This window comes from Manis pentadactyla, unplaced genomic scaffold (genome assembly GCF_030020395.1).
Source record: "Manis pentadactyla isolate mManPen7 unplaced genomic scaffold, mManPen7.hap1 scaffold_682, whole genome shotgun sequence".
Taxonomy (NCBI): domain Eukaryota; kingdom Metazoa; phylum Chordata; class Mammalia; order Pholidota; family Manidae; genus Manis; species Manis pentadactyla.
In genome coordinates, this window is record NW_026645072.1 from 13,526 (window position 1) to 32,341 (window position 18,816).

General features: G+C 41.9%; 2 pseudogenes; both read right to left on the reverse strand.

Moving 5' to 3' along the window:
- Window positions 1-2,764: 2,764 nt before the first annotated feature.
- Window positions 2,765-5,600, reverse strand: LOC130682483 (deleted in azoospermia-like; annotated as a pseudogene).
- A 7,185-nt stretch (window positions 5,601-12,785) lies between these two features.
- LOC118926201 (deleted in azoospermia-like) lies at window positions 12,786-15,621 on the reverse strand (annotated as a pseudogene).
- Between the last annotated feature and the right edge of the window lie 3,195 nt (window positions 15,622-18,816).

Below are 18,816 nucleotides of genomic sequence, written 5' to 3' on the forward strand. Positions count from 1 at the left end.
CCGGTGGATCTATCCTTTGGTGTGAAGTGGTGTGTTGAAGTCTCCTAGAATGAATGCATTGCAGTCTATTTCCCCCTTTAGTTCTGTTAGTGTTTGTTTCACATATGCTGGTGCTCCTGTGTTGGGGGCATATACATTTAGAATGGTTATGTCCTCTTGTTGGACTGAGCCCTTTGTCATTATGTAGTGTCCTTCTTTATCTCTTGTTACTTTCTTTGTTTTGAAGTCTATTTTGTCTGATATTAGTACTGTAACCCCTGCTTTCTTCTCGCTGTTGTTTGCCTGAAATATGTTTTTCCATCCCTTGACTTTTAGTCTGTACATGTCTTTGGGTTTGAGGTGAGTTTCTTGTAAGCAGCATATAGATGGGTCTTGCTTTTTTATCCATTCTGTTACTCTGTGTCTTTTGATTGGTGCATTCAGTCCATTTACATTTAGGGTGACTATTGAAAGATATGTACTTATTGCCATTGCAGGCTTTAAATTCGTGGTTACCAAAGGTTCAAGGTTAGCCTCTTTAGTATCTTACTGCCTAACTTAGCTCGCTTATTGAGCTGTTATATGCACTGTCTGGAGATTCTTTTCTTCTCTCCCTTCTTATTCCTCCTCCTCCATTCTTCATATGTTGGGTGTTTTGTTCTGTGCTCTTTTTAGGAGTGCTCCCATCTAGAGCAGTCCCTGTAAGATGCCCTGTAGAGGTGGTTTGTGGGAAGCAAATTCCCTCAGCTTTTGCTTGTCTGGGAATTGTTTAATCCCGCCATCATATTTAAATGATAGTCGTGCTGGATACAGTATCCTTGGTTCAAGGCCCTTCTGTTTCATTGCATTAAATATGCCATGCCATTCTCTTCTGGCCTGTAGGGTTTCTGTCGAGAAGTCTGATGTTAGCCTGATGGGTTTTCCTTTATAGGTGACCTTTTTCTCTCTAGCTGCCTTTAAAACTCTTTCCTTGTCCTTGATCTCTGCCGTTTTAATTATTATGTGTCTTGGTGTTGTCCTCCTTGGATCCTTTCTGATGGGGGTTCTGTGTATTTCCGTGGTCTGTTCGATTATTTCCTCCCCCAGTTTGGGGAAGTTTTCAGCAATTACTTCTTCCAAGATACTTTCCATCCCTTTTCCTCTCTCTTCTTCTTCTGGTACCCCTATAATACGGATATTGTTCCTTTTGGATTGGTCACACAGTTCTCTTAATAGTGTTTCATTCCTGGAGATCCTTTTATCTCTCTCTATGTCAGCTTCTATGCGTTCCTGTTCACTGGTTTCTATTCCATCAGTGGCCTCTTGCATCTTATCCATTCTGCTTATAAATCCTTCCAGTGTTTGTTTCACTTCTGTAACCTCCTTCCTGGCATCTGTGATCTCCCTCCGGACTTCATCCCATTTCTCTTGCATATTTCTCTGCATCTCTGTCAGCATGTTTATGATTTTTATTTTGAATTCTTTGTCAGGAAGACTGGTTAGGTCTGTCTCCTTCTCTGGTGTTGCCTCTGTGATCTTGGTTTGCCTGTAATTTTGTCTTTTCATGGTGATAGGAATAGTTTGCAGAGCTGGGACAAGTGACGGCTGGAAGAACTTCCCTTCTTGTTGGTTTGTGGCCCTCCTCTCCTGGGAGAACAGCGGCCTCTAGTGGCTTGTGCTGGGTAGCTGCGCGCAGAGAGGGATTCTGCTTCCTGCCGGGCTGCTATGGAGTTAATTTCCGCTGTTGCTGTGGGTGTGGCCTGGCTCGGGCCGCTGCTCCAAAATGGTGGAGTCGTGTTGGAGGGGGAGCGGCCGGGAGGCTATTTATCTCCGTAAGGGGCCTCCCTGCTCCCTGCCGCCCAGGGGGTTAGAGTGCCCAGAGATCCCCGGATTCCCGACCTCTGGACTAAGTGTCCCACCCTGCCCCTTTAAGACTTCCAAAAAGCACTCGCCAAAACAAAACAAAACAACAACAACAACAACAAAACAAAGGCCGCTCGCTTTTGTTTTGTCCTCTGGCGCCGGCCTGCGGTACCCGCTCACCGGTCTTGCTGCCCTGTTTTCCTAGTATCCAGGACCCCACGCATGCACTGTGTCTGCGCTGTGGTCCGGATGGCTGGGGCTGGGTGTTCAGCAGTCCTGGGCTCCCTCTCCCTCTCCGCTCCGACTCCTCTCCTCCCGCCGGGAGCCGGGGGGAGGGGCGCTCGGGTCCCGCCGGGCCGGGGCTGTATCTTACCCCCTTTGCGAGGCGCTGGGTTCTCGCAGGTGTGGATGTGGTCTGGATGTTGTCCTGTGTCCTCTGGTCTCTATTCTAGGAAGAGTTGTCTTTGTTATATTTCCATAGATACATGTGGTTTTGGGAGGAGATTTCCGCTGCTCTACTCACGCCGCCATCTTGGCTCCGCCTCCCTACCTTACTCTTTTAAATACTTCAGTCCAACAAAACAGCAGACAAATACAAAGTTTATTCCCCTACTTTCCTTAAGGCCATACTGGGATAATTTGAATTGGCTCTTTAGACCTTGGTATTATCTGTAGTGATCTGGAGATTTAATGACAGAATGATATACACACACCAAAAGAACAGAGAATTCTTAAAAGGACAAATTTCAGGGCACTTTCAAATTCTGAGGCATAAGTAAGCCCTCTTGGGGATCCTTAAGTTAAAAGCCTCTTCAGATTCAGAATGAAAACTGTTTAGACTGAGACAACAAGAGGCCCTGATGAGAAGGCCTATGGTAACTGCAATAGGGTAAGTAAGGTAAATGGTGTCTCCATGTGGTAGCAAAGGGGCCAATGTAAAGAAGGCTAGGAAGCCACTTTAAACTCATGTCTGCGGCAAGTCATGTGATGTCATACAAGGGATTCCCTTCGAAAGGATTACCCACCCTACTGCCACCTTTCCAGGGCTGAGTTCTCAGACTGCTCAGACTGCTACTTCTCCTCTTCACATCACCTGTTCTAGGCACCTCTGCTAGAACAGGGTACTGACTGGAAAAGCAAGACAGTGGGTACAGCAAACGTGGCTCTGGTGCTCTAGCTGCTTGTCAAGATACAATGTCTAACAACAGGGAGACTAGCTAATCTAGAAATGGATTGTTAACTCTGACTCTAGTACATTCTTGGGATATGCTTACTAAACAACTTTTGTGGTTAAGAAATGCCAAAATTACGTTGACTCTCCTGGATATATTTTACTTTAATAAAGGGAATATAATAGGCTAATAAAATACAAATCTATTTTCTCTTTAACAAGTAACTAATATTTTCATGTTTTTATTAAAAAATTCCTTTCAGGTACTCTGATTAACCGTCAAGTGACATAAAAAATTTTTCAGCATTCTTTAATACTAATATTTAGTACAATTTAAGATACAGCCATCAAGTTTAGCATTTCAAGGAAACAAGAAAGAAAAGGAGAACGGTAACTCACTGAGAAGCTTATGTTCCTAGTAAAATTTAGTTTGTCTTGGATTTAAAAAAAAAAATTAGGCCCAGAATTTTAGTTATCCTAATTGCCATCCCAATCAAACAGCATATCTATGTGTGGATTCCAGATAAAAGATAAATATTTTGAATAAGCATAAGAGCCACTGATTGGACTGTTTTGTTTAGAATCTGTTTTACTGGGTTTAGATAAGGATGACATCAATAAAGTTAACTATATGTTGAGTACCACTGATTAAAAATGTAGTTTTAAAAACTCTTGCTTTTGTGGTAAATTTCTAGACAAATAATAAATGTTAAGCACAATTGTTAAGCAGTGTAAATATTGTAATGTTCACTGTTGCTTGTTGGGGAAGTGAAATGCCTGTATTCAAACTATCAAAATTCTGACCTTTCAAAATAGTAGGTTTTCTAAAACAATTTTTTGAATATCAGCATTTTCTTTCAAACTCTTGACATGTTAATTTCTGTTTAAAAAAGTCCTTACAAATATATCTTAAGTTACTCCTTTCGGTCTTTACTATTTTTTACTTTCAACTATATATTCAACACAGAACGTTTCTAAATAAACATCTAATGAAAAACAGTTTCAGTGTAAAGTAAAACTAGACCATCTAATATAACTTATGTAGAAAGGCTGAGTGCAATTTATACAAATTCAGCATTAAATGTATATAATAGTGAACAACTTTCAGTCTCTTAATATTCAAAACCAACAACTTCCAATGAGACTAGAAAGTTAGCAGAGAGGATCAAACAGATTTAAGCACTGTCCAACTTCTTCTAAAGTGATGCACTCTTTTATCCTTGAAGTAGTCATCTTGAGTAACAGGTGAGTTTCTCAGTCTGTTCTCTGGATTAAATAGACAAGATGCCACCGTCTGTATGCTTTGGTCCACAGGTTTCTTTTGTGGGCCATTTCCAGAGGATGCAGTAGCTTCATGAACAGAGCATTCACTTGTCAGCATTTCAGCTCCTGGAACAACTTCATTACAGTGGTAGTTAACAGCTGTATAAGTCGGAGGAGGTATAACCTAACTCTTGTGTTCCCCAGACCACTGTGGTGGCATCTGATAATTATATACAGGCAGCTGATATCCAGTGATGACCTGAACTGGTGAACTTGGATAAGGGTATGCCTGCACATATTGAGTTATAGGATGCATCATGGTTGGAGGCTGCATGTAAGCTTCAGGGTTGTGACTGCTCCAGACACTCTGAAACTGTGGTGGTGGTGGTGGGGGATTAAAAACCAAAGGACGTGGCTGCACATGATAAGCACAGAAATTTTGTTTCCTGTTTGCAAGGCCCAGTTTCAGCTTTTTACCATGGAAATTTATCTGTGATTCTTCTATCTTCTGGACATCCACGTCATTATAAAACGAAACAAATCCATAGCGTTTGGACACACCAGTTCAATCCGTGATTATCTTCACTTCTTTAATTGAACCGTATCTAGCAAAGAAACTTCTTATTTTGGTTTCATCCATCCTAACGTCAATTCCACCAACAAAAATGGTGTTTGGCATGATTTTGCCTTCTGGTAAAACATAGCCTTGGCTGGTTGTAGATGATGAGAACTGGGTGCTGGCCTCTTTGGAGACAGTTGAGTTTGGAGTTTCAGAATTTGCAGCAGACATGATGACGGCTGCGAGCAGTGCTGGCCGTTGGGCCTGGAGGAGCAGAGACTGCCCTTGGGGCTGCACCTTGGGGCTGCTGTTGGTTAGGTCTGGTAGTGCCCGCCGCCCGGGGGCGGAAGGCGAAGGGATCAAGGATCAGAGCGGGTGAGAGGAGGCCCGAAGGTGCTGGCGAGCTGAGGAGCCCCGAGAGCGAGGTGGCGAGGCCGAGGGGCGCTGGCACACTGAGGTGGGCGGTGGGCTCCCGGAGGTGGCGCCGAGCTGGTGGGGACTCGCCACAGCAGCGCAGACAATGGGTGGCAGCGCCCCCGCCTGCGCCGTCCAGCAGCGCGCGGGTTGGGACAAAAGGCAGGCTGGGACTGATAGTTCACTCAAGCTCTTTCTTTATTCAGCATTACAGCATAAGCAAGCGAGCTAGCTCTCATCTATCTCTAACTTTTCTCTGCTTCTACTTCTACTCTCTCTCCTTGCCACCTCTTCTCATACCATCCTTATCCCCTCCAGTCTCTCTGGGGGCGAGATTCTACATCAAAGCCTAAGGAAGCTCTGTCAGGTGGATTCCAGGCACGCTCTCACAACACAGGACTTTTCTGGGAATGGAGGAACGGACTTGAGTGCGGTTGCAGCTGGTCAGAGATGACTCACTGCGCTGGCTGGTTGGGCACGGCTCACAACACCTGCCCCCTGCAGGGGGGGGTCCTGTTCTGTATATATGTTAAGTCCATCTGGTCTAACGTGTCATTCCGTGCCTGTGTTTCCTTATTTATTTTCTGTCTGATTTATCCATTAATAAAAGTGGGGTTTTAAAATCCCCTAATATGATTGCGTTGCTGTCTATTTCCCCCTTTAGGTCTGTTAGTATTAATTTTATATATTTAGTTGCTCCTATGTTGGGTGCATAGATATTTATAATTGTTATATCCTTTTGTTGGATTGATCCATTTATCATTATGTAATGTCCTTGTTTGTCCTTTGTTACTTTCTTTGTTTTGAAGTCTATTTTGTCTGATATAGTAGTGCTACTCCTGCTTTTTTCTACCTTTTATGTGCATAATAAAATACCTTTTCCCATCCCTTTGTTTTCAGTCTATGTATGTCTTTGGGTCTGAAGTGAGTCTCTTGTAGGCAGCATATAGATGGGTCTTGTTTATCCATTCTGTCACCTTTTGTCTTTATTTGCAGAGGAGCTGCATTACAATTTTATTATGGAAATTTTCCAACACTTACAAAAAGAGACAGCATAAATGAATACCTATGTATCTAATACCCAGTTTCAAAGTCATCTAATATCCAGGTATAATTGTTATACAATCTTATATTGGTTTCAAATATACAACACAGTGGTTCAACAGTTACCCATATTATTAAATCCTCACCCCCACTAGAGCAGTTATTACCTATCAATGTAGTAAGATGTTACAGAATCATTGACTATATTCTCTGTGCTGCACTACCATCCGCATGAGCAACTTACATTGTGATGTTGAATTATTGTGCCCCTTCATCCCCTTCACCCTCCCTCCACACCACCCACCCCAACCCCTTTCCCTTGGTAATGACGAGTCCCTTCTCGGTGTCTATGAGTGTACTGCTATTTTGTTTCTTCAGTTTTTCCTTTGTTCGTATACTCCACAGATGAGTGAAATCATTTGGTATTTCTCTTTCTCCGCTTGGCTTATTTCACTGAGCATAATACCCTCCAGCTCCATCCATGTTGCGGCAAATGGTAGGATTTGCCCTCTTCTTATGGCTGAGTGGTATTCCATTGTGTAAATGTACCACATCTTCTTTATCCATTCATCTACCGATGGACATTTAGGTTGCTTCCAATTCTTGGCTATTGTAAATAGTGCTGCCATAAACATAGGGGTGCATCTGTCTTTCTCAAACTGCACTGCTGCATTCTTAGGGTAAATTCCTAGGAGTGGAATTCCTGGGTCAAATGGTAAGTCTGTTTTGAGCATTTTGATGAACCTCCATACTGCTTTCCACAATGGTTGAACTAATTTACATTTCCACCAGCAGTGTAGGAGGGTTCCCCTTTCTGCACAGCCTCGCCAACATTTGTTGTTGTTTGTCTTTTGGATGGCAGCCATCCTTACTGGTGTGAGGTGATACCTCATTGTAGTTTTAATTTGCATTTCTCTGATAATTAGCGATGTGGAGCATCTTTTCATGTGTCTGTTGGCCATCTGTATTTCTGTTTTGGAGAACTGTCTGTTCAGTTCCTCTGCCCATTTTTTAATTGGATTATTTGTTTTTTGGTTGTTGAGGCGTGTGGGCTCTTTATATATTTTGGACGTTAAGCCTTTATCGGATCTGTCATTTACAAATACATTCTCCCATACTGTAGGGTTCCTTTTTGTTCTGTTGATGGTGTCTTTTGCTGTACAGAAGCTTTTCAGCTTAAAATAGTCCCACTTGTTCATTTTTGCTGTTGTTTTCCTTGCCCGGGGAGATATGTTCAAGAAGAGGTCACTCATGTTTATGTCTAAACGGTTTTTGCCTATGTTTTTTTCTAAGAGTTTTGTGGTGTCATGACTTACATTCAGGTCTTTGATCCATTTTGAATTTACTTTTGTGTATGGGGTTAGACAATGGTCCAGTTTCATTCTCCTACATGTAGCTGTCCAGTTTTGCCAGCACCATCTGTTGAAGAGACTGTCATTTCGCCATTGTATGTCCATGGCTCCTTGATCAAATATTAATTGACCATATATGTTTTGGTTAATGTCTGTAGTCTCTAATCTGTTCCACTGGTCTGTGGCTCTGTTCTTGTGCCAGTACCAAATTGTCTTGATTACTATGGCTTTGTGGTAGAACTTGAAGTTGGGGAGTGAGATCCCCCCTACTTTATTCTTCTTTCTCAGGATTGCTTTGGCTATTCGGGGTCTTTGGTGTTTCCATATGAATGTTTGAACTATTTGTTCCAGTTCATTGAAGAATGTTGCTGGTAATTTGATAGGGATTGCATCAAATCTGTATCTTGCTTTGGGCAGGACGGCCATTTTGACGATATTAATTCTTCCTAGCCATGAGCATGGGATGAGTTTCCATTTGTTAGTGTCCCCTTTAATTTCTCTTAAGAGTGACTTGTAGTTTTCAGGGTATAGGTCTTTCACTTCTTTGGTTAGGTTTATTCCTAGGTATTTTATTCTTTTTGATGCAATTGTGAATGGAATTGATTTCATGATTTCTCTTTCTATTGGTTCATTGTTGGTGTATAGGAAAGCTACAGATTTCTGTGTGTTAATTTTGTATCCTGCAACTTTGCTGTATTCCGATATCAGTTCTAGTAGTTTTGGAGTGGAGTCTTTAGGGTTTTTTATGTACAATACCATATCATCTGCAAATAGTGACAGTTTAACTTCTTCTTTACCAATCTGGATTCCTTGTATTTCTTTGTTTTGTCTGATTGCCGTGGCTAGGACCTCCAGTACTATGTTAAATAGCAGTGGGGAGAGTGGGCATCCCTGTCTAGTTCCCGATCTCAGAGGAAAAGCTTTCAGCTTCTCGCTGTTCAGTATATTGTTGGCTGTGGGTTTATGACATATGGCCTTTATTATGTTGAGGTACTTGCCCTCTATTCCCATTTTGCTGAGAGTTTTTATCATGAATGGATGTTGAATTTTGTCAAATGCCTTTTCAGCATCTATGGAGATGGTCACGTGGTTTTTGGCTTTCTTTTTGTTGATGTGGTGGTTGATATCGATGGATTTTCGAATGTGGTACCATCCTTGCATCCCTGGGATGAATCCCACTTGGTCGTGGTGTATGGTCCTTTTGATATACTGTTGAATTCGGTTTGCTAGTATTTTATTGAGTATTTTTGCATCTACATTCATCAGGGATACTGGTCTGTAATTTTCGTTTTTGGTGGGGTCTTTGCCTGGTTTTGGTATTAGGGTGATGTTGGCTTCATAGAATGAGTTTGGGAGTATTCCCTCCTCTTCTATTTTTTGGAAAACTTTAAGGAGAATGGGTATTATGTCTTCTCTGTGTGTCTGATAAAATTCCGAGGTAAATCCGTCCGGCCCGGGGGTTTTGTTCTTGGGTTGTTTTTTGATTACCGTTTCAGTTTCTTTGCTCGTAATTGGTTTGTTTAACTTTTGTGTTTCTTCCTTGGTCAGTCTTGGAAGGTTGTATTTTTCTAGGAAGTTGTCCATTTCTTCTAGGTTTTCCAGCTTGTTGGCATATAGGTTTTCATAGTAGTCTTTAATAATTCTTTGTATTTCTGTGGAGTCTGTCGTGATTTTTCCGTTCTCATTTCTGATTCTGTTGATTTGTGTTGATTCTCTTTTTGTCTTAATAAGTTTGGCTAGAGGCTTATCTATTTTGTTTATTTTCTCAAAGAACCAGCTCTTGGTTTTGTTGATTTTTTTTCTATTGTTTTATTCTTCTCAAATTTGTTTATTTCTTCTCTGATCTTTATTATATCCCTCCTTCTGCTGACTTTAGGCGTCATTTGTTCTTCTTTTTCCAGTTTCGATAATTGTGATGTTAGACTATTCATTTGGGATTGTTCTTCCTTCTTCAAGTGTGCCTGGATCGCTATATACTTTCCTCTTAAGACTGCTTTCGCTGCGTCCCACAGAAGTTGGGGCTTTGTGGTGTTGTTGTCATTTGTTTCTATATATTCCTTGATCTCTATTTTGATTTGTTCGTTGATCCATTGATTATTTAGGAGCATGTTGTTAAGCCTCCATGCGTTTGTGAGCCTTTTTGTTTTCTTTGTAGAATTTATTTCTAGTTTCATACCTTTGTGGTCTGAAAAATTGGTTGGTAGAATTTCAATATTTTGGATTTGACTGAGGCTCTTTTTGTGGGCTAGTATGTGGTCTATTCTGGAGAATGTTCCATGTGCACTTGAGAAGAATGTATATCCTGTTGCTTTTGGATGTAGAGTTCTATAGATGTCTATTAGGTCCATCTGTTCTACTGTGTTGTTCAGTGCTTCCGTGTCCTTACTTATTTTCTGCCCGGTGGATCTATCCTTTGGTGTGAAGTGGTGTGTTGAAGTCTCCTAGAATGAATGCATTGCAGTCTATTTCCCCCTTTAGTTCTGTTAGTGTTTGTTTCACATATGCTGGTGCTCCTGTGTTGGGGGCATATACATTTAGAATGGTTATGTCCTCTTGTTGGACTGAGCCCTTTGTCATTATGTAGTGTCCTTCTTTATCTCTTGTTACTTTCTTTGTTTTGAAGTCTATTTTGTCTGATATTAGTACTGTAACCCCTGCTTTCTTCTCGCTGTTGTTTGCCTGAAATATGTTTTTCCATCCCTTGACTTTTAGTCTGTACATGTCTTTGGGTTTGAGGTGAGTTTCTTGTAAGCAGCATATAGATGGGTCTTGCTTTTTTATCCATTCTGTTACTCTGTGTCTTTTGATTGGTGCATTCAGTCCATTTACATTTAGGGTGACTATTGAAAGATATGTACTTATTGCCATTGCAGGCTTTAAATTCGTGGTTACCAAAGGTTCAAGGTTAGCCTCTTTAGTATCTTACTGCCTAACTTAGCTCGCTTATTGAGCTGTTATATGCACTGTCTGGAGATTCTTTTCTTCTCTCCCTTCTTATTCCTCCTCCTCCATTCTTCATATGTTGGGTGTTTTGTTCTGTGCTCTTTTTAGGAGTGCTCCCATCTAGAGCAGTCCCTGTAAGATGCCCTGTAGAGGTGGTTTGTGGGAAGCAAATTCCCTCAGCTTTTGCTTGTCTGGGAATTGTTTAATCCCGCCATCATATTTAAATGATAGTCGTGCTGGATACAGTATCCTTGGTTCAAGGCCCTTCTGTTTCATTGCATTAAATATGCCATGCCATTCTCTTCTGGCCTGTAGGGTTTCTGTCGAGAAGTCTGATGTTAGCCTGATGGGTTTTCCTTTATAGGTGACCTTTTTCTCTCTAGCTGCCTTTAAAACTCTTTCCTTGTCCTTGATCTCTGCCGTTTTAATTATTATGTGTCTTGGTGTTGTCCTCCTTGGATCCTTTCTGATGGGGGTTCTGTGTATTTCCGTGGTCTGTTCGATTATTTCCTCCCCCAGTTTGGGGAAGTTTTCAGCAATTACTTCTTCCAAGATACTTTCCATCCCTTTTCCTCTCTCTTCTTCTTCTGGTACCCCTATAATACGGATATTGTTCCTTTTGGATTGGTCACACAGTTCTCTTAATAGTGTTTCATTCCTGGAGATCCTTTTATCTCTCTCTATGTCAGCTTCTATGCGTTCCTGTTCACTGGTTTCTATTCCATCAGTGGCCTCTTGCATCTTATCCATTCTGCTTATAAATCCTTCCAGTGTTTGTTTCACTTCTGTAACCTCCTTCCTGGCATCTGTGATCTCCCTCCGGACTTCATCCCATTTCTCTTGCATATTTCTCTGCATCTCTGTCAGCATGTTTATGATTTTTATTTTGAATTCTTTGTCAGGAAGACTGGTTAGGTCTGTCTCCTTCTCTGGTGTTGCCTCTGTGATCTTGGTTTGCCTGTAATTTTGTCTTTTCATGGTGATAGGAATAGTTTGCAGAGCTGGGACAAGTGACGGCTGGAAGAACTTCCCTTCTTGTTGGTTTGTGGCCCTCCTCTCCTGGGAGAACAGCGGCCTCTAGTGGCTTGTGCTGGGTAGCTGCGCGCAGAGAGGGATTCTGCTTCCTGCCGGGCTGCTATGGAGTTAATTTCCGCTGTTGCTGTGGGTGTGGCCTGGCTCGGGCCGCTGCTCCAAAATGGTGGAGTCGTGTTGGAGGGGGAGCGGCCGGGAGGCTATTTATCTCCGTAAGGGGCCTCCCTGCTCCCTGCCGCCCAGGGGGTTAGAGTGCCCAGAGATCCCCGGATTCCCGACCTCTGGACTAAGTGTCCCACCCTGCCCCTTTAAGACTTCCAAAAAGCACTCGCCAAAACAAAACAAAACAACAACAACAACAACAAAACAAAGGCCGCTCGCTTTTGTTTTGTCCTCTGGCGCCGGCCTGCGGTACCCGCTCACCGGTCTTGCTGCCCTGTTTTCCTAGTATCCAGGACCCCACGCATGCACTGTGTCTGCGCTGTGGTCCGGATGGCTGGGGCTGGGTGTTCAGCAGTCCTGGGCTCCCTCTCCCTCTCCGCTCCGACTCCTCTCCTCCCGCCGGGAGCCGGGGGGAGGGGCGCTCGGGTCCCGCCGGGCCGGGGCTGTATCTTACCCCCTTTGCGAGGCGCTGGGTTCTCGCAGGTGTGGATGTGGTCTGGATGTTGTCCTGTGTCCTCTGGTCTCTATTCTAGGAAGAGTTGTCTTTGTTATATTTCCATAGATACATGTGGTTTTGGGAGGAGATTTCCGCTGCTCTACTCACGCCGCCATCTTGGCTCCGCCTCCCTACCTTACTCTTTTAAATACTTCAGTCCAACAAAACAGCAGACAAATACAAAGTTTATTCCCCTACTTTCCTTAAGGCCATACTGGGATAATTTGAATTGGCTCTTTAGACCTTGGTATTATCTGTAGTGATCTGGAGATTTAATGACAGAATGATATACACACACCAAAAGAACAGAGAATTCTTAAAAGGACAAATTTCAGGGCACTTTCAAATTCTGAGGCATAAGTAAGCCCTCTTGGGGATCCTTAAGTTAAAAGCCTCTTCAGATTCAGAATGAAAACTGTTTAGACTGAGACAACAAGAGGCCCTGATGAGAAGGCCTATGGTAACTGCAATAGGGTAAGTAAGGTAAATGGTGTCTCCATGTGGTAGCAAAGGGGCCAATGTAAAGAAGGCTAGGAAGCCACTTTAAACTCATGTCTGCGGCAAGTCATGTGATGTCATACAAGGGATTCCCTTCGAAAGGATTACCCACCCTACTGCCACCTTTCCAGGGCTGAGTTCTCAGACTGCTCAGACTGCTACTTCTCCTCTTCACATCACCTGTTCTAGGCACCTCTGCTAGAACAGGGTACTGACTGGAAAAGCAAGACAGTGGGTACAGCAAACGTGGCTCTGGTGCTCTAGCTGCTTGTCAAGATACAATGTCTAACAACAGGGAGACTAGCTAATCTAGAAATGGATTGTTAACTCTGACTCTAGTACATTCTTGGGATATGCTTACTAAACAACTTTTGTGGTTAAGAAATGCCAAAATTACGTTGACTCTCCTGGATATATTTTACTTTAATAAAGGGAATATAATAGGCTAATAAAATACAAATCTATTTTCTCTTTAACAAGTAACTAATATTTTCATGTTTTTATTAAAAAATTCCTTTCAGGTACTCTGATTAACCGTCAAGTGACATAAAAAATTTTTCAGCATTCTTTAATACTAATATTTAGTACAATTTAAGATACAGCCATCAAGTTTAGCATTTCAAGGAAACAAGAAAGAAAAGGAGAACGGTAACTCACTGAGAAGCTTATGTTCCTAGTAAAATTTAGTTTGTCTTGGATTTAAAAAAAAAAATTAGGCCCAGAATTTTAGTTATCCTAATTGCCATCCCAATCAAACAGCATATCTATGTGTGGATTCCAGATAAAAGATAAATATTTTGAATAAGCATAAGAGCCACTGATTGGACTGTTTTGTTTAGAATCTGTTTTACTGGGTTTAGATAAGGATGACATCAATAAAGTTAACTATATGTTGAGTACCACTGATTAAAAATGTAGTTTTAAAAACTCTTGCTTTTGTGGTAAATTTCTAGACAAATAATAAATGTTAAGCACAATTGTTAAGCAGTGTAAATATTGTAATGTTCACTGTTGCTTGTTGGGGAAGTGAAATGCCTGTATTCAAACTATCAAAATTCTGACCTTTCAAAATAGTAGGTTTTCTAAAACAATTTTTTGAATATCAGCATTTTCTTTCAAACTCTTGACATGTTAATTTCTGTTTAAAAAAGTCCTTACAAATATATCTTAAGTTACTCCTTTCGGTCTTTACTATTTTTTACTTTCAACTATATATTCAACACAGAACGTTTCTAAATAAACATCTAATGAAAAACAGTTTCAGTGTAAAGTAAAACTAGACCATCTAATATAACTTATGTAGAAAGGCTGAGTGCAATTTATACAAATTCAGCATTAAATGTATATAATAGTGAACAACTTTCAGTCTCTTAATATTCAAAACCAACAACTTCCAATGAGACTAGAAAGTTAGCAGAGAGGATCAAACAGATTTAAGCACTGTCCAACTTCTTCTAAAGTGATGCACTCTTTTATCCTTGAAGTAGTCATCTTGAGTAACAGGTGAGTTTCTCAGTCTGTTCTCTGGATTAAATAGACAAGATGCCACCGTCTGTATGCTTTGGTCCACAGGTTTCTTTTGTGGGCCATTTCCAGAGGATGCAGTAGCTTCATGAACAGAGCATTCACTTGTCAGCATTTCAGCTCCTGGAACAACTTCATTACAGTGGTAGTTAACAGCTGTATAAGTCGGAGGAGGTATAACCTAACTCTTGTGTTCCCCAGACCACTGTGGTGGCATCTGATAATTATATACAGGCAGCTGATATCCAGTGATGACCTGAACTGGTGAACTTGGATAAGGGTATGCCTGCACATATTGAGTTATAGGATGCATCATGGTTGGAGGCTGCATGTAAGCTTCAGGGTTGTGACTGCTCCAGACACTCTGAAACTGTGGTGGTGGTGGTGGGGGATTAAAAACCAAAGGACGTGGCTGCACATGATAAGCACAGAAATTTTGTTTCCTGTTTGCAAGGCCCAGTTTCAGCTTTTTACCATGGAAATTTATCTGTGATTCTTCTATCTTCTGGACATCCACGTCATTATAAAACGAAACAAATCCATAGCGTTTGGACACACCAGTTCAATCCGTGATTATCTTCACTTCTTTAATTGAACCGTATCTAGCAAAGAAACTTCTTATTTTGGTTTCATCCATCCTAACGTCAATTCCACCAACAAAAATGGTGTTTGGCATGATTTTGCCTTCTGGTAAAACATAGCCTTGGCTGGTTGTAGATGATGAGAACTGGGTGCTGGCCTCTTTGGAGACAGTTGAGTTTGGAGTTTCAGAATTTGCAGCAGACATGATGACGGCTGCGAGCAGTGCTGGCCGTTGGGCCTGGAGGAGCAGAGACTGCCCTTGGGGCTGCACCTTGGGGCTGCTGTTGGTTAGGTCTGGTAGTGCCCGCCGCCCGGGGGCGGAAGGCGAAGGGATCAAGGATCAGAGCGGGTGAGAGGAGGCCCGAAGGTGCTGGCGAGCTGAGGAGCCCCGAGAGCGAGGTGGCGAGGCCGAGGGGCGCTGGCACACTGAGGTGGGCGGTGGGCTCCCGGAGGTGGCGCCGAGCTGGTGGGGACTCGCCACAGCAGCGCAGACAATGGGTGGCAGCGCCCCCGCCTGCGCCGTCCAGCAGCGCGCGGGTTGGGACAAAAGGCAGGCTGGGACTGATAGTTCACTCAAGCTCTTTCTTTATTCAGCATTACAGCATAAGCAAGCGAGCTAGCTCTCATCTATCTCTAACTTTTCTCTGCTTCTACTTCTACTCTCTCTCCTTGCCACCTCTTCTCATACCATCCTTATCCCCTCCAGTCTCTCTGGGGGCGAGATTCTACATCAAAGCCTAAGGAAGCTCTGTCAGGTGGATTCCAGGCACGCTCTCACAACACAGGACTTTTCTGGGAATGGAGGAACGGACTTGAGTGCGGTTGCAGCTGGTCAGAGATGACTCACTGCGCTGGCTGGTTGGGCACGGCTCACAACACCTGCCCCCTGCAGGGGGGGGTCCTGTTCTGTATATATGTTAAGTCCATCTGGTCTAACGTGTCATTCCGTGCCTGTGTTTCCTTATTTATTTTCTGTCTGATTTATCCATTAATAAAAGTGGGGTTTTAAAATCCCCTAATATGATTGCGTTGCTGTCTATTTCCCCCTTTAGGTCTGTTAGTATTAATTTTATATATTTAGTTGCTCCTATGTTGGGTGCATAGATATTTATAATTGTTATATCCTTTTGTTGGATTGATCCATTTATCATTATGTAATGTCCTTGTTTGTCCTTTGTTACTTTCTTTGTTTTGAAGTCTATTTTGTCTGATATAGTAGTGCTACTCCTGCTTTTTTCTACCTTTTATGTGCATAATAAAATACCTTTTCCCATCCCTTTGTTTTCAGTCTATGTATGTCTTTGGGTCTGAAGTGAGTCTCTTGTAGGCAGCATATAGATGGGTCTTGTTTATCCATTCTGTCACCTTTTGTCTTTATTTGCAGAGGAGCTGCATTACAATTTTATTATGGAAATTTTCCAACACTTACAAAAAGAGACAGCATAAATGAATACCTATGTATCTAATACCCAGTTTCAAAGTCATCTAATATCCAGGTATAATTGTTATACAATCTTATATTGGTTTCAAATATACAACACAGTGGTTCAACAGTTACCCATATTATTAAATCCTCACCCCCACTAGAGCAGTTATTACCTATCAATGTAGTAAGATGTTACAGAATCATTGACTATATTCTCTGTGCTGCACTACCATCCGCATGAGCAACTTACATTGTGATGTTGAATTATTGTGCCCCTTCATCCCCTTCACCCTCCCTCCACACCACCCACCCCAACCCCTTTCCCTTGGTAATGACGAGTCCCTTCTCGGTGTCTATGAGTGTACTGCTATTTTGTTTCTTCAGTTTTTCCTTTGTTCGTATACTCCACAGATGAGTGAAATCATTTGGTATTTCTCTTTCTCCGCTTGGCTTATTTCACTGAGCATAATACCCTCCAGCTCCATCCATGTTGCGGCAAATGGTAGGATTTGCCCTCTTCTTATGGCTGAGTGGTATTCCATTGTGTAAATGTACCACATCTTCTTTATCCATTCATCTACCGATGGACATTTAGGTTGCTTCCAATTCTTGGCTATTGTAAATAGTGCTGCCATAAACATAGGGGTGCATCTGTCTTTCTCAAACTGCACTGCTGCATTCTTAGGGTAAATTCCTAGGAGTGGAATTCCTGGGTCAAATGGTAAGTCTGTTTTGAGCATTTTGATGAACCTCCATACTGCTTTCCACAATGGTTGAACTAATTTACATTTCCACCAGCAGTGTAGGAGGGTTCCCCTTTCTGCACAGCCTCGCCAACATTTGTTGTTGTTTGTCTTTTGGATGGCAGCCATCCTTACTGGTGTGAGGTGATACCTCATTGTAGTTTTAATTTGCATTTCTCTGATAATTAGCGATGTGGAGCATCTTTTCATGTGTCTGTTGGCCATCTGTATTTCTGTTTTGGAGAACTGTCTGTTCAGTTCCTCTGCCCATTTTTTAATTGGATTATTTGTTTTTTGGTTGTTGAGGCGTGTGGGCTCTTTATATATTTTGGACGTTAAGCCTTTATCGGATCTGTCATTTACAAATACATTCTCCCATACTGTAGGGTTCCTTTTTGTTCTGTTGATGGTGTCTTTTGCTGTACAGAAGCTTTTCAGCTTAAAATAGTCCCACTTGTTCATTTTTGCTGTTGTTTTCCTTGCCCGGGGAGATATGTTCAAGAAGAGGTCACTCATGTTTATGTCTAAACGGTTTTTGCCTATGTTTTTTTCTAAGAGTTTTGTGGTGTCATGACTTACATTCAGGTCTTTGATCCATTTTGAATTTACTTTTGTGTATGGGGTTAGACAATGGTCCAGTTTCATTCTCCTACATGTAGCTGTCCAGTTTTGCCAGCACCATCTGTTGAAGAGACTGTCATTTCGCCATTGTATGTCCATGGCTCCTTGATCAAATATTAATTGACCATATATGTTTTGGTTAATGTCTGTAGTCTCTAATCTGTTCCACTGGTCTGTGGCTCTGTTCTTGTGCCAGTACCAAATTGTCTTGATTACTATGGCTTTGTGGTAGAACTTGAAGTTGGGGAGTGAGATCCCCCCTACTTTATTCTTCTTTCTCAGGATTGCTTTGGCTATTCGGGGTCTTTGGTGTTTCCATATGAATGTTTGAACTATTTGTTCCAGTTCATTGAAGAATGTTGCTGGTAATTTGATAGGGATTGCATCAAATCTGTATCTTGCTTTGGGCAGGACGGCCATTTTGACGATATTAATTCTTCCTAGCCATGAGCATGGGATGAGTTTCCATTTGTTAGTGTCCCCTTTAATTTCTCTTAAGAGTGACTTGTAGTTTTCAGGGTATAGGTCTTTCACTTCTTTGGTTAGGTTTATTCCTAGGTATTTTATTCTTTTTGATGCAATTGTGAATGGAATTGATTTCATGATTTCTCTTTCTATTGGTTCATTGTTGGTGTATAGGAAAGCTACAGATTTCTGTGTGTTAATTTTGTATCCTGCAACTTTGCTGTATTCCGATATCAGTTCTAGTAGTTTTGGAGTGGAGTCTTTAGGGTTTTTTATGTACAATATCATATCATCTGCAAATAGTGACAGTTTAACTTCTTCTTTACCAATCTGGATTCCTTGTATTTCTTTGTTTTGTCTGATTGCCGTGGCTAGGACCTCCAGTACTATGTTAAATAGCAGTGGGGAGAGTGGGCATCCCTGTCTAGTTCCCGATCTCAGAGGAAAAGCTTTCAGCTTCTCGCTGTTCAGTATATTGTTGGCTGTGGGTTTATGACATATGGCCTTTATTATGTTGAGGTACTTGCCCTCTATTCCCATTTTGCTGAGAGTTTTTATCATGAATGGATGTTGAATTTTGTCAAATGCCTTTTCAGCATCTATGGAGATGGTCACGTGGTTTTTGGCTTTCTTTTTGTTGATGTGGTGGTTGATATCGATGGATTTTCGAATGTGGTACCATCCTTGCATCCCTGGGATG